At 39.6% G+C, this 12,162-nt stretch overlaps 1 pseudogene; it reads right to left on the bottom strand.

Moving 5' to 3' along the window:
• Positions 1-10,680: 10,680 nt before the first annotated feature.
• LOC131509434 (small ribosomal subunit protein eS4-like) lies at positions 10,681-11,643 on the bottom strand (annotated as a pseudogene).
• Between the last annotated feature and the right edge of the window lie 519 nt (positions 11,644-12,162).

Here is a 12,162-nt window from a genome sequence, read left to right as displayed (position 1 = left end):
CTGAGAGCCTAAAATCGGACTCCACAATGCACTTGCCATCCTGTTATATGGCATGCATGAGGCATGAGTTTTTGTTATCAGTTTTCTAATTAAGAAAAATTAGTCTAATTAGTCCGTAAATGGACTGTCCACTTCCAAAGAATTTAAACACAATAAAATATAATAAATTTTTAAAAATACATTGTGCAGATATTTTTTCAAAATCCAGAAAGATTGCAAGACTACATGTGGAGCATACCCAGCCCCTGGAACATACTAAGTTATGTTAACTGGGATAGGTTTTATATTATAATACAAATTGTTAAGTTCAGACATGTTAGTAAACAAAAAGGTGTAGATAAAGAAGTCATTATATTTAACCAGCTTTTGAAAAGTGGTTTTGATAACATCTTAAAATCAGATTGGGCAAAAAACAAAAAACAAAAACAAAAAGGCAAAAAACAAACCTATATGGAAGCAAAATGCTGAGGAATAAATGACCAGGTAGTACCTATTTTTAAAGAGCTTCTTCCAATAACAATTTATTAACATTAAACTATCAGGACATACAAGACACTGAGCTAGGAATTCTGCAGGAGTAACAAGATATAATATCTGTATTCTACCCTAAAAAGGCTTGAGCCATAAAAGGCTATTTATGGAAGAATAGTAAACTCACAGTATAAGGCAAACCATTAAAGCAAAATTATAGGAACAACTGTATACTCTCTACAGCTCAGAGGTAGGAAAGTTTTCTTCTTAGAGCAAAGCTCACAGGCCACCTAGGAAGGTTAAGTAATTCTATCTAAATGAAACAAATTTCTAGGAGTCAGTCTGTCCTTTGCCTCATGCTCCCGTTCCCGTCTTCATCCTCAAACCCAATCTTATTCCCTCATTGAACAAACCATATTTAAGCTCCCAAGGATACCATCCAAAACTCAGTGGATAACAGAGTAAATAAAGTAATGTGAGACTAAATTTCCAGCCTAATGTAAAGGACTTGTGTCACAAATTTGAGATTGAAATTTATTAGGTAGTGCTTCTACCTATAGAGAGGAGAGAAAGAATCTGTATTGGATAGAGAGAAAATTGGGGCAGTGATGCATTCACATGAAGCCCTCGGCCAGCTCCACCAGAAATTTCCAAATTTAGCTGGGATTCCTTAAGAGTTGTTTCAAGTTGGGTCAATAGGCCCAGGCTGTCACTTCCCCAAGTCAACCAATTAGTGAAGCAACAGTCTTGGGAAAGGATTTAGACATTGGGCAAAGTTAGCTCTCTTTGAGACAATCCTGAAAGAGGGCAGACAGCTCTCCACAGCCCCAGGAATAAATCTTTCAGTGCTGGAGGGGGATCAGAGTGGCATGAACCAACATCCACACAGGTTACACAATTTTTTCCATTTAAGTTTTCCAAAGTCAAAATTGTCTTCACTCATTTTATGCATATGTATACATTACACTGATGTCCCCTGATTAGTATTATAATTATCAATTCTGAGTAATAAAAAATACTATAGCTTTGTAGATGACTGTGATATTGTGACTTATATACTAAGAAATATACATATTTGGTCTTTGTCTTATTTCTGGCACAGAGCTCCTAAAACCCTTGGAATATCCTAAGAGATGACACCAAACAACAAAGTCTTTTGTTATGTTAATGCTATTACTTTTGTTTTTTTCTTCCCCCAAAATTATGTTTATTAACATACATCATTTATATAGATTTTTTTGTTTTATTTTTTAATTTATTTTTTAAATTTAAATCCAAGTTAATTAACATATAGTTTAATAGTAATTTCAGAAATATAATTTAGTGATTCATCACTTACATATAACACCCAGTGCTCATCCCAACAAGTGTCCTCCTTAATGCCCATCACTCCTTTAGTCCTTCCCCCCACCACACCTGGTCAGCAACCCTCAGTCTGTTCTGGTATTTAAGAGCCTCTTGTGGTTTGTCTCTTTTGCTATGTTAATGCTGTGACTTTTGAATCCCACCTAGGGATGGGGTAAGTTGCCAGGAGAACAGATCCCATGATTAGAGGGTTACAATTTTCAGAACTTTGGCAAGGGCAGAGGGGCTGGAGATCATTAGGGCTAACTTCCAAAACCACGACCTCCTGAGCAGGGGTGAGCAGATTCTTTTCATTTAGGGTTTAGGGTGAATATTCAGAAGGGAAACTTTATCACCACATGTAGAGGTGGGTATAAGATCACATGTGTATCTTAAGGAAACATGCTCATAAATACATTGTATGCTATGTTAATGAGGTTTGTGCTTCTCCTTGAGAAGAGATTGTAACGTTACAGTGACATAGAGGTAACCATGGGACATTCCAGGGTCCATCTGCGCAGAGGTGAGTCAGTGATCAAGCTCAAACTGGTCTAGGCCAGCAGGAGCTCTTGCTGTTGTTTTTCTCTGAAAGATAAGATTAACATTCCTATGAAGAGGAAGGGGGTCAGTAAGGGTCCTGCTGGTGACACTTCCATGTTGGTGCTGGGAGAGTGGTGCTTCTAGAGAGGGCATGGAAGCTCTGTGCCCCTTCTCCCTGACTTGCCCTGTGCACCTCTACAATCTGGCTATCCCTGAATTATATCCTTTTATAATAAACCAGTAATCTAGTAAGTAAAATTCTTCTCTGAATTCTGTGAGCTGCTCTAGCAAATTAACCCAAAGAGGAGGTGATGGGAACCTTTGATTTATACCCAGTCAGAGTTACAGGTAACAACCTGAACTTATGACTAGCTTTTGAAGTGGGGGGCAGGGAAGGGAATCTGTAGTCTTGTAGGAATGAACCCTTAACCTGTGGAACCTGAGGTTATGTCTCCATAGGTAGTGTCAGAATTGAGTTTGATAGCAACCAGAGTTCACACCCTGCTGGTGTCCAAAAATTGCTTGTTGGTGGTATATACTCCTTCCACAGGTTGAAATTGGGTCTAGGGACTCAAGCAATGATAAAGCTTCCAAGCAGTTTTGGTTATTATGTTCAGACCTCCTTTTTCAAATAGAATATCTCTCCTTTCTCTCTTGCCCAGCTGTTGCCAAGTAATTTACAACTTGAGAAAGGATAATGGAGGTATAAACAATGCACAGATGTCTCTCTGATTTCCTTTATTGTGTTTCCTCTGGGAGGTATTAGGGAAATCATTCCTTGACTTTGCCCGAGTTTGTTGAGGATGTTGATAATAATGGAAATAAATACGGGCATGCAAACAAAAGAACAGCCTTGTTCTTCTCATTAGAGAATGTGACTGGAGGCTCTAGGTCAACATGTCAATGCCATTGGAAGTTGGACTTCTGGAAAATTGTTTCATAGAGAATTTAACTATGATACATGCACAACCATTTGTATCATAGGACTTGTAGAACTATGATAGAGACTGGTGAGTTTCTCACTTAATAACTTTATTCATTCCCCAACAGATTTCTTAGTGAGCCCACTAAGAACTTTGGATATACAGTAGTAAATATAACAGCTACAGCTACAGCTTCTAATGAGGACAGCAGAACAATGGGGCAAATAAACATTTTAACCAAGAAAACAAAGTCCAAGGTGTCCCAGGAGTATAAGCAGGCCCTCTAATCTAAACTAAGAAATCACTACAGATCTCCAAAAGAAAGTGACATTTTTAGCTGAAACCTGAAAAAAATGAGCTGGGTTTAGACTTTGAAAGAGGTCAGAGAGAAGTGTTTTAAATGAAGGGGGCATCTTGGTCCCAAGGAAAAAGAATGGCATACTTTAGAAAATAACCAAAAGAAAATTGGATGTTCAAGGGAAACAGTGAGGGGGAAGAAGCTGGAGGTCAAGGGGAAGAGAGGAACTAAATTATGAAGGACACCATTAAACCATGTTAAAGGGCTGGACTTTATTGTCTGAGGGACATAAGGAAGCCATTGAAAGATTTAAAGCAGAGAAAATATGTAACCGTAATTCAATTTTATAAAAATGACTTTGACATAAAAATATTGGAGATGGAGCTGGAGAGAAAAGACTAGATTTAAGAGATAATTGGTATCCAGAATCATGAGGGTTAATGATTGGATGATGTGAGGAATTGTAGGGGAGTCAGAGAGCACTTGGGCAATTTGGTGGAGACTGGTGCCATTTACTGTGTCAATGAATGCTGGAAGGAGAAATGATGGAGCTGACAAGTTCACTTTTGCACATTGGAGCCTGAGGTATCTTTGAGACATCAATGGGTAGAGTTTCAGTAGCAATTTGACTGTGCTTTGGGGGCTCCCTGGGCTAGAGACATCCATGTGAAAGAATGATATTGTCCAGGGAAAGTTTGGAGACCAAAAAGAGTAGCATACTTAGAATAGCACCGTGTGTCAATATTCTAGAATTGGGTAAAGAACAGAGTCACAAATGCATCTGAGAAAGAATATGCAAAGAAGTAGGAAAAAGGGAGAGTTTGTTTGGCAGAGATCATTACCTAAGCATCCACCTGCCTCCTCTGTTTCCTAGACTGTTTTTTCCAGCCTCCCAGGAGTTCAGTGTTGCCATATTGAGCTCTAACTAATGGAAGGGGAACAAAAACTGATGAAGGCCACTTTCAAAGGTGGTACATAAAAATCTCCCAAAACTTCTCCATCTCATGGCTCAATGTCAACCCCAAGAGGAAGTCAGAAACCTTCCTCATCCCTTAGGAGAAAATACTATTAGATTTTACATGAGTAAGAAGGAAACTTCTTTTATGTTAAGCCACCAAGATTTGGGTGTTTACTGTAACAGCGGCATTACCTTCACTCACACACACAGTGTGGAATCACAGAAGCCAAGGGACTAAACTACTTCAAAAAGGAAGGAGTAGTCAACAATGTCAAATGACTGCTGAAAAGTCAAGCAAATTAAGTACTAAAGAATCTCTTAGATTCCTTAGGGCCCGAGTGACCTGTATGTATCAATATTTGCAACTGAAGATTTTTAGGATAAATGTAAACATATCTATGATCTTAATGGCAGTGGTTGTTTTAAGGAAGTTTCTGCATTCATAAATCAATTAGACTGTCTTGACAAACTCTGTGTATAGGTGTTTTAAATGTCATTTTTCAGTCAAACAAGACTTCCGAGATTGGTTACACAATTGAATTTTGATTTATCGACTTGGCCCTTAGTTTTCAATTGACTGAGTGGATTATTTAATTCTCTTGACTCAATTTGGATGAAGAAACAAAGCCTGTCCACAAAGTGTCAGAAAAAAACTTGGGATCTATAATAATCAATTAATCAATCAATGGCTGTTTAGCTTGGCTGAAACAATTACACTTATTGTGAATGCTCTGAATTTTCTGAATCAGTGATTTAAAACTAAATTTTATGCATACTGAACATTAGTGTGTGGAAAAGCCATAAGGTTCTTGTTAAAATGTAGATGCCTAGAACCCTACATATAAATATTCTAATTCGGTAAATAGATCTTGGGAGCAAGAATTCATTTTTTAACAAGCACTTCAGGTGATTCTGATAGGTATGGTCCCTAGCTCACACTTTGCCAAATACTGATCTGTATCTACCGGGATGCTTTAAAATCCAAATTTGTTCTCAGAAGAGGAACTGTAACTAACCCTTAGGTACTTGGCACCAGAAAGAAAATTTGGAAAAAAAACCAGAAGAGCATTTTTGTTACAAAAGAATGGAAAGGAGAATTTTGAAAGGCCATGTCAAATTTTTCTTTCTTTGTAAATTTACAGACATTATTCTCTCCATTTTTATCCATTCTCTTCTTGTGAATTTCAAATAAAATTGTACTTCGATGATGAAATTTTCTCCTTTCAGAGCCCCAGAATACAATTAGCAGGTGATGCAGCAAGCTTCTGTAGCACTTTGTGCTATATGAACTCATTATGAAAATAAGAAGGATTTTATTTCCTCATTTCCTCATAATCTCATTTCCCTGCTTTTTTACTCACCTTTTAAAACAGCCCTCCCACTGGTATAACTTAAAGAACAGGACCTCTCCCTCCTACCCCATCCAGATGCATAGCCACTTAAACCCTCGTTATTCTGCTCTCCATTTATTCTCTCTGGTTCTATGTTTCCTCGTTTGTAAAGACGGGATAGTAATAGAACGAACCTCATTAAGTTGTCATAATTAAATGAGATAATATATGTAAAATGTTTAGAAAATGTCTGGTATTTTGTAAGCCTTACACAAATGTCATTCAAGAATTATACTAGCACAGGTGTTTCAGCCATATTACTGCCCTTACACCTTCTTCACTTTTTGCAAAATCACACACTAAACGTAACAGTGCTCACTGGAAAAAATAGGGTTAGGAACAGATCCTCAAAAGCCATGGTACTTTTACAAAAATGATAAGAATCCTGAAGATACAAAGATTGAGTTAAATCTCCACTAGCCTTTGCCCCCCAAATCTGTCAGTCCGCCCTTTGATGTCTCAAACCCTGGGACTCAAACTTCTCCTGTGGAGATACAGGTCTTTAACAACAGCCACTTTGATAAAGGATAGTTGCATCCAAAATAAAAACAGGACTCAAAAGTTTGTTCTTTTGTTGTTGTTACTGTCTCATTTTAACACAGGAAAATCTCTTCCCAGGTTCTTAGTCTGCAAATACAGTTTCTTCAGGTAGTTTCACCTAGTGGGCAGTATAGCAAGGATTTCAGGCCATTAAGCCAGCCACTTTCTTGAATTAAAGGAAGATATTCAGAGCCTTTTAAGCGTTTTTTTCCAAACTCTTCAAATATCATAAAAGTTTTGTTTTATTTAACTGTGAAAAAGCTTACACAGTTGATTGCTTCGGACAATGAACACACTGGGAAAAACCAAGTTTGGTCCAATTTGTTTTCTGTGTTATGCTGCTATCACTCCCCTAATTACCAATTGCATGAGTTGATTTGCATTTAAAAACACATGTTGTAGCAAACTGTAGATATGATTTTTAAAAATCCAGAAGACTTGAGAATTGCGCTATAATAACAAGAGCCTTACAATCTAACTCCCCAGCATTCTTTTCCAAAAGTGACTTGAGCCCAATTATCAAGGGCTAAAAACGCTGATCTTGTTAGAAGTCTGGAATAGTGTGAGTGTTGGTGCACCCTGGTGGTAAGCAAAGATGGTCAGACTTGATGTATTTGGCTAATATATTAATCAGAGAAGGCAGCTCTACTGTTTAAACTCCATTTATATCTCAGCCAGTAATAAACAAATAAAACTCAGCTCTCAGCTTTCTTGCAGGACATTCTTTTGTTGGTGTTTTTTTCCCCTTCCATTGGTCATTAGTCATTGCCTACTTTTTTTTCTTTTCTCATTTCTCCCTCAAAACAGGTGGAAAGGAAGTCTTGAGTTGTTCTAACAGCAGGAGCTGTTTCCCTGAAAGATTTTAGGCCCTATTTCCTTCGAGGGGAAGTAATGGGAATGTGATATTATAACAAGCAGTGGCCCTCCAATGGCTTGTGGACCCTCTTACAGGTAACCAATGCTCCTACAGACTGCTAGGCTCACTCACTCCCCCTGCTCTGCGCTGGGAGATACTATCACCAGATAAAAGAGAAACCACAAACTGTTGTGGATAAGGCATCAACTGCTGTACCAGCAACAAGGTAATGAGCATTGTTATGTTGTCAGCATTTATTCTACTGTCTATGAGGCACATAGTCAACCCCGAAAGATCCCAGTGGTAGAAACATTACAACACAAAACCTAGCTCACTTTGCTCCATCTCTTCGTGGCCCCAGACTATACAAGTTTCTTTAAAAGGTAAAGTTTTCTGAAGTCCTGGATCCAATCTTTGAATATATGGATAGTAATTAGACAAAGTAGGGACCTGCTGAGCCATACATTGGCGAAGTCCATGGAACATTAGCAGCGTCACTTGTGATCATTAATGAAACAAAAGGCGACAGATCTCAGCAGAATGCAGAGTTGGATTCCTCCTCAAATTAGGAGAAATATGAGAGGGGTGGCCAGTTTGGGTGTGTTTTGGATCCCCTCATCCTGGCAGCCATATCCCACGGCCTCACTTGTTGATAGGATAAGTCATCAGTTTCCATCATATTTCATTTGCCTTATGCCACACACTCTGCAGCCTCAGACTCCTAATAACGTGTCTATACTCTGGCCACACATCCTCTGAGGCTGCCTTCTTTCTGAGGTCAATAATAATTGTCAAATCCAATGACTAAAGCCAGGTGCTCATGTGCTGAGCTCTACTACATTTGACCTAATTGTCCAAACCAACTCCCTCCTCTCAGAGTTGGTCTCCCCATGGCTGTTCTCAGGGGTCTCTGCCTACACCTCTCTCACTCTCACTTCCATTCTGACTGCCCACTCCTTCATTCCTGCCTCTCTCAGTATTACCTGTCTTCTTACCCACAGACTCTGTAAGGCCTGTAGCGTTGGCTGATGCCCTGTAGCATTAACTTGCTTGTGGGTCTGACTTGCCATGAGGTCAGAGCTGACCCCATGTCTACATGACTGTTTGATCTAGTGTACGTGACCATGTGACAAGGTGTAGTCTCCAATCATATTTCTTCAGGCAAGTTTCTGATAGAGACTCTGCTTGATCGCAATCAAACAAAAGGATGAACTGACTTTGCGCCAGGTATAAGCCTCTGGTCTAATCAGTTGTGGATAGTGGTGGGCATGCTACCCACTCCACAGGTCTCATAGGGAGCAATGGACGAAGGCCAGTTGACTATGAGTTCATGGCATAAGAGTTCGTCACCCTGTGCCCCCACCCCATCTCTACCATAATCCATTATTTACTCCTGTCAGTCCCCTGCCCTCCCCTGTCAATTTTTTGCTACATCCGCAGTGGAAGTTTTGCCATTTTCCCCTTACCTCTTACTCCCTTTGCAAATGCCATTCTTTCTGCCTAAAAGGTCCTTTACCATTTCTTTGTGAAATTTATCTTTTAACACCCAACTTCTCCCTCTCTGAAACTTTCAGCCTACTTTTGCAGGCACTGCTTCTCATCTCTGAGTCCCCATTTTCTTTCGTGCTTACTTCCATTTAAAGTTTTTCTTAATGTTTATTCATTTTTGAAAGACAGAGTGCAAGTGGGGGAGGGGCAGATAGAGAGAAAGACACACACAGAATCCAAAGCAGGCTGTAGGCTGTCAGCACAAAGCCCGATGTGAGGCTCGAACCCACGAACTGTGAGATCATGACCCCACCGGAGTCAGACGCTCAACCCACTGAGCCACCCAGGAACCCCTACTTACTTCCATTTTAGCACTTACTATATCCATGGGCCAGGTTTAGTACTAAACTTGTCTTCCCCGATAGAATTCTTGCCCCTTGAGGTACAGGTCTACCTCTTAGTCATCATAGCTTCTTCACCAATGCTTAGGATACTGTCAGAAATGCAGTAGGGATTCAGTAAAGGCTTTTTGAAGGAATCCATACATAAGTGAATGAGGTGTTTGGAGTGAACATGGAAATAGTAAATCAGGGATTAGTAACAGGGAAAGAAAGGAAATGATAGTACTTATGCTACAAATGGCAGTCATTCTCTCAGAATGCTTTTTGTGAAACACTTACACCTGTGTTAGGCAAATTTTTACTGTTTCGATATCTCTATAAAAGGTAAGGCTACATTTATGGGAAAAGAAATTGATACTATAGCTTGTATATTATGGATCCCATTAAAATGAACTTCTTTGCTTTAAAATAAACCATAGCTTTTCTTTTTTAAATTTTTTTTTTTTCAACGTTTTTTATTTTATTTTTGGGACAGAGAGAGACAGAGCATGAACGGGGGAGGGGCAGAGAGAGAGGGAGACACAGAATCGGAAACAGGCTCCAGGCTCCGAGCCATCAGCCCAGAGCCTGACGCGGGGCTCGAACTCACGGACCGCGAGATCGTGACCTGGCTGAAGCCGGACGCTTAACCGACTGCGCCACCCAGGCGCCCCACCATAGCTTTTCTTAATGTTGACATCCTGCGGAAATTCTTACCATAGCAAAATTTCAAATTGGTCAGCACTATTGAATCTTTCCAACCTGTGTTAATCTGGGATAAGAGTAGGAGATAAGAAAATAATTTCTTTTATAGAAAATGTAGAATTATATAACTTTTTAACAAAGAATTCAGCTACCTATCATTACAAATAAACAACCGCAAAATTAAGTGGCCTAAAATAACAGTCTTTTATTATATTTCAAGATTTTGTTAACCACAAATTCAAGTGGGACTCAATTGTATGATTCTTCTGCTTCATGGGTCATCCACTGTGATCACTTTATGATACTTAGCTAAAAGCTGAGCTGCTCTGGACAGTTCAAGATGGCTTTCTGCCACGTCTGATGACTAGATGGGAATGCTAGAAGACTGAGCTCAGCTGGGCTCCTCTCTCGTCTGTGTAGTCTGAGGACCTCTTGAGCACTGAAGCTGAACTTTGTGTATAACAGCTCCAGGCTCCAAGACACCAAGGCAAAAGCCACCATCGTCCTAAAGATCAGAGCCAGAACAAATGGAGTGTCACTCTCTCAGGGCTCTATTGGTCAAAGCAGTGATAGGCTGGGATAGATTCAAGAGTGTGGAGAAATAGGGTGCTTAGGTGGCTCAGTCGGTTAAGCGACCGACTCTTGATTTCAGCTCAGGTCATGATCTCATGGTTTGTCAGATTAAGCACACGTTGGGCTTTGCGCTGTCAATGCAGAGCCCGCCTGGGATTCTCTGTCCCTGTCCCTGCCCCTCTCCCACTCATGCTCTTTTTCCCTCTCAAAATAAATTAAAAACACTAAAAATAAAAGAGTGTGGCAAAATATACTTCATCCTTTGATGGCATGTGATATAGGCAAAGAAGGAATAAAGACGGACAGCTACTCCAGAAATATAACTTTTCTTTCATGCTGTATTATCTCTAAATATAAAGTCTTCTAATCACATCATCTAAAGAGCATTTTACCCACTGCTCTGTCTGGTTGCCAGTCTCTTGTCTTTTTCTTCCGCAGTGGTGAGGCAGACATCGTTTCCATAGGAAAGAGAAATCCATGGTTTGTTGCTTTTGTCAATATAAAAATGTTGGAGAGTTGGATGGCAAAGCTGCTGCCATTGGCATCTTTCACATGAACTACATCAAAAGAACCAGGGTGCCTCTCTCTGTTGATGATCACACCAATTCTTCCCAGGTTAACACCTCCAGTCACCATACACAGATTACCAGTGTCAAACTTGATGGAGTCAGTAAACTTGCCAGTCTGCAGATCAATCTGAATGGTGTCAGTCACTTTGATGAAGGGATCAGAATAGCAGATAGTGCCAGCATCATGGGCCACCAGATGAAGAAGTCCTTTTGTCCCCACAAAGATCTTTCTCACTTTGCACAGCTTATACTTGGTCTCCTCAGGTGTAATCCAATGAATAGCAAAGTGACCCTTGGTGTTGCAGATCAGATGGAAATATTCCCCAGTCTTGTGTATGCTGGTGACATCCATAAAACCATTAGGGTAGGTTCTATCAGTTTGGACGTTGACATCAATCTTAATAAAACACTGCATACAGATCTTCTTTACCTCATCTCCTGCTAGGGCACACTTAAGTCTGTTCTTCAAGAAAATGATGAGAGGGAGACACTCTCTTGGTTTATGGGGACCAGTAGTGGACGAGGAGCAAACACACCGGTCAGTTCATCCAGCGTACAATGCTGAGCCCACTACATGCTTCAGATGTTTCTTGGAACCACGAGCCATGGCTGTGCTAGGCACAAAAAGATAACTTTATTACTTTTAAGAAGATATAGTAATTTGATTCAAGTTTAAATCAATCAATGAATAGTTATTGAATATTTATTATGTGACTTATTCTCCATTTAATTTTATTTGGCCTGACTTAAAGTCCTTAAAAGACCTATTTTCATGGAGAAGATGTCATTGCTAATGATGTTTTTAGAAGAAAAATATATCAATTTGGCCTTTAAAAAGAACCAGCCCTCCTTGGGTTGGGTCTCAGAAAAAGCAGAAGCTCCAATCTAGCTACTTGTGTGACTTCAGGTAGCTTAGTGGAACTTTTCAAGATTTCTGTTTCTTTATCTGCAAATTTATTTAATTAGTCTTTACTTAGTATCTATTCACTATCTGTACTGGTCTAACTACTGATGATACAAAGAAATACAAGACTATTCCCTCAAAGAATGCACAAGGTAAGGGGCACATTCACAAATAATTATGAGGCAGTTTTGCAACACTTGGTACTGATTGCTGAGGTCTCTT

Source organism: Neofelis nebulosa, chromosome 1 (genome assembly GCF_028018385.1).
Source record: "Neofelis nebulosa isolate mNeoNeb1 chromosome 1, mNeoNeb1.pri, whole genome shotgun sequence".
Classification (NCBI taxonomy): Eukaryota; Metazoa; Chordata; class Mammalia; order Carnivora; family Felidae; genus Neofelis; species Neofelis nebulosa.
The sequence above is the reverse complement of the archived record's forward strand: the minus strand, read 5'-3'. Positions and strand labels throughout refer to the sequence as shown.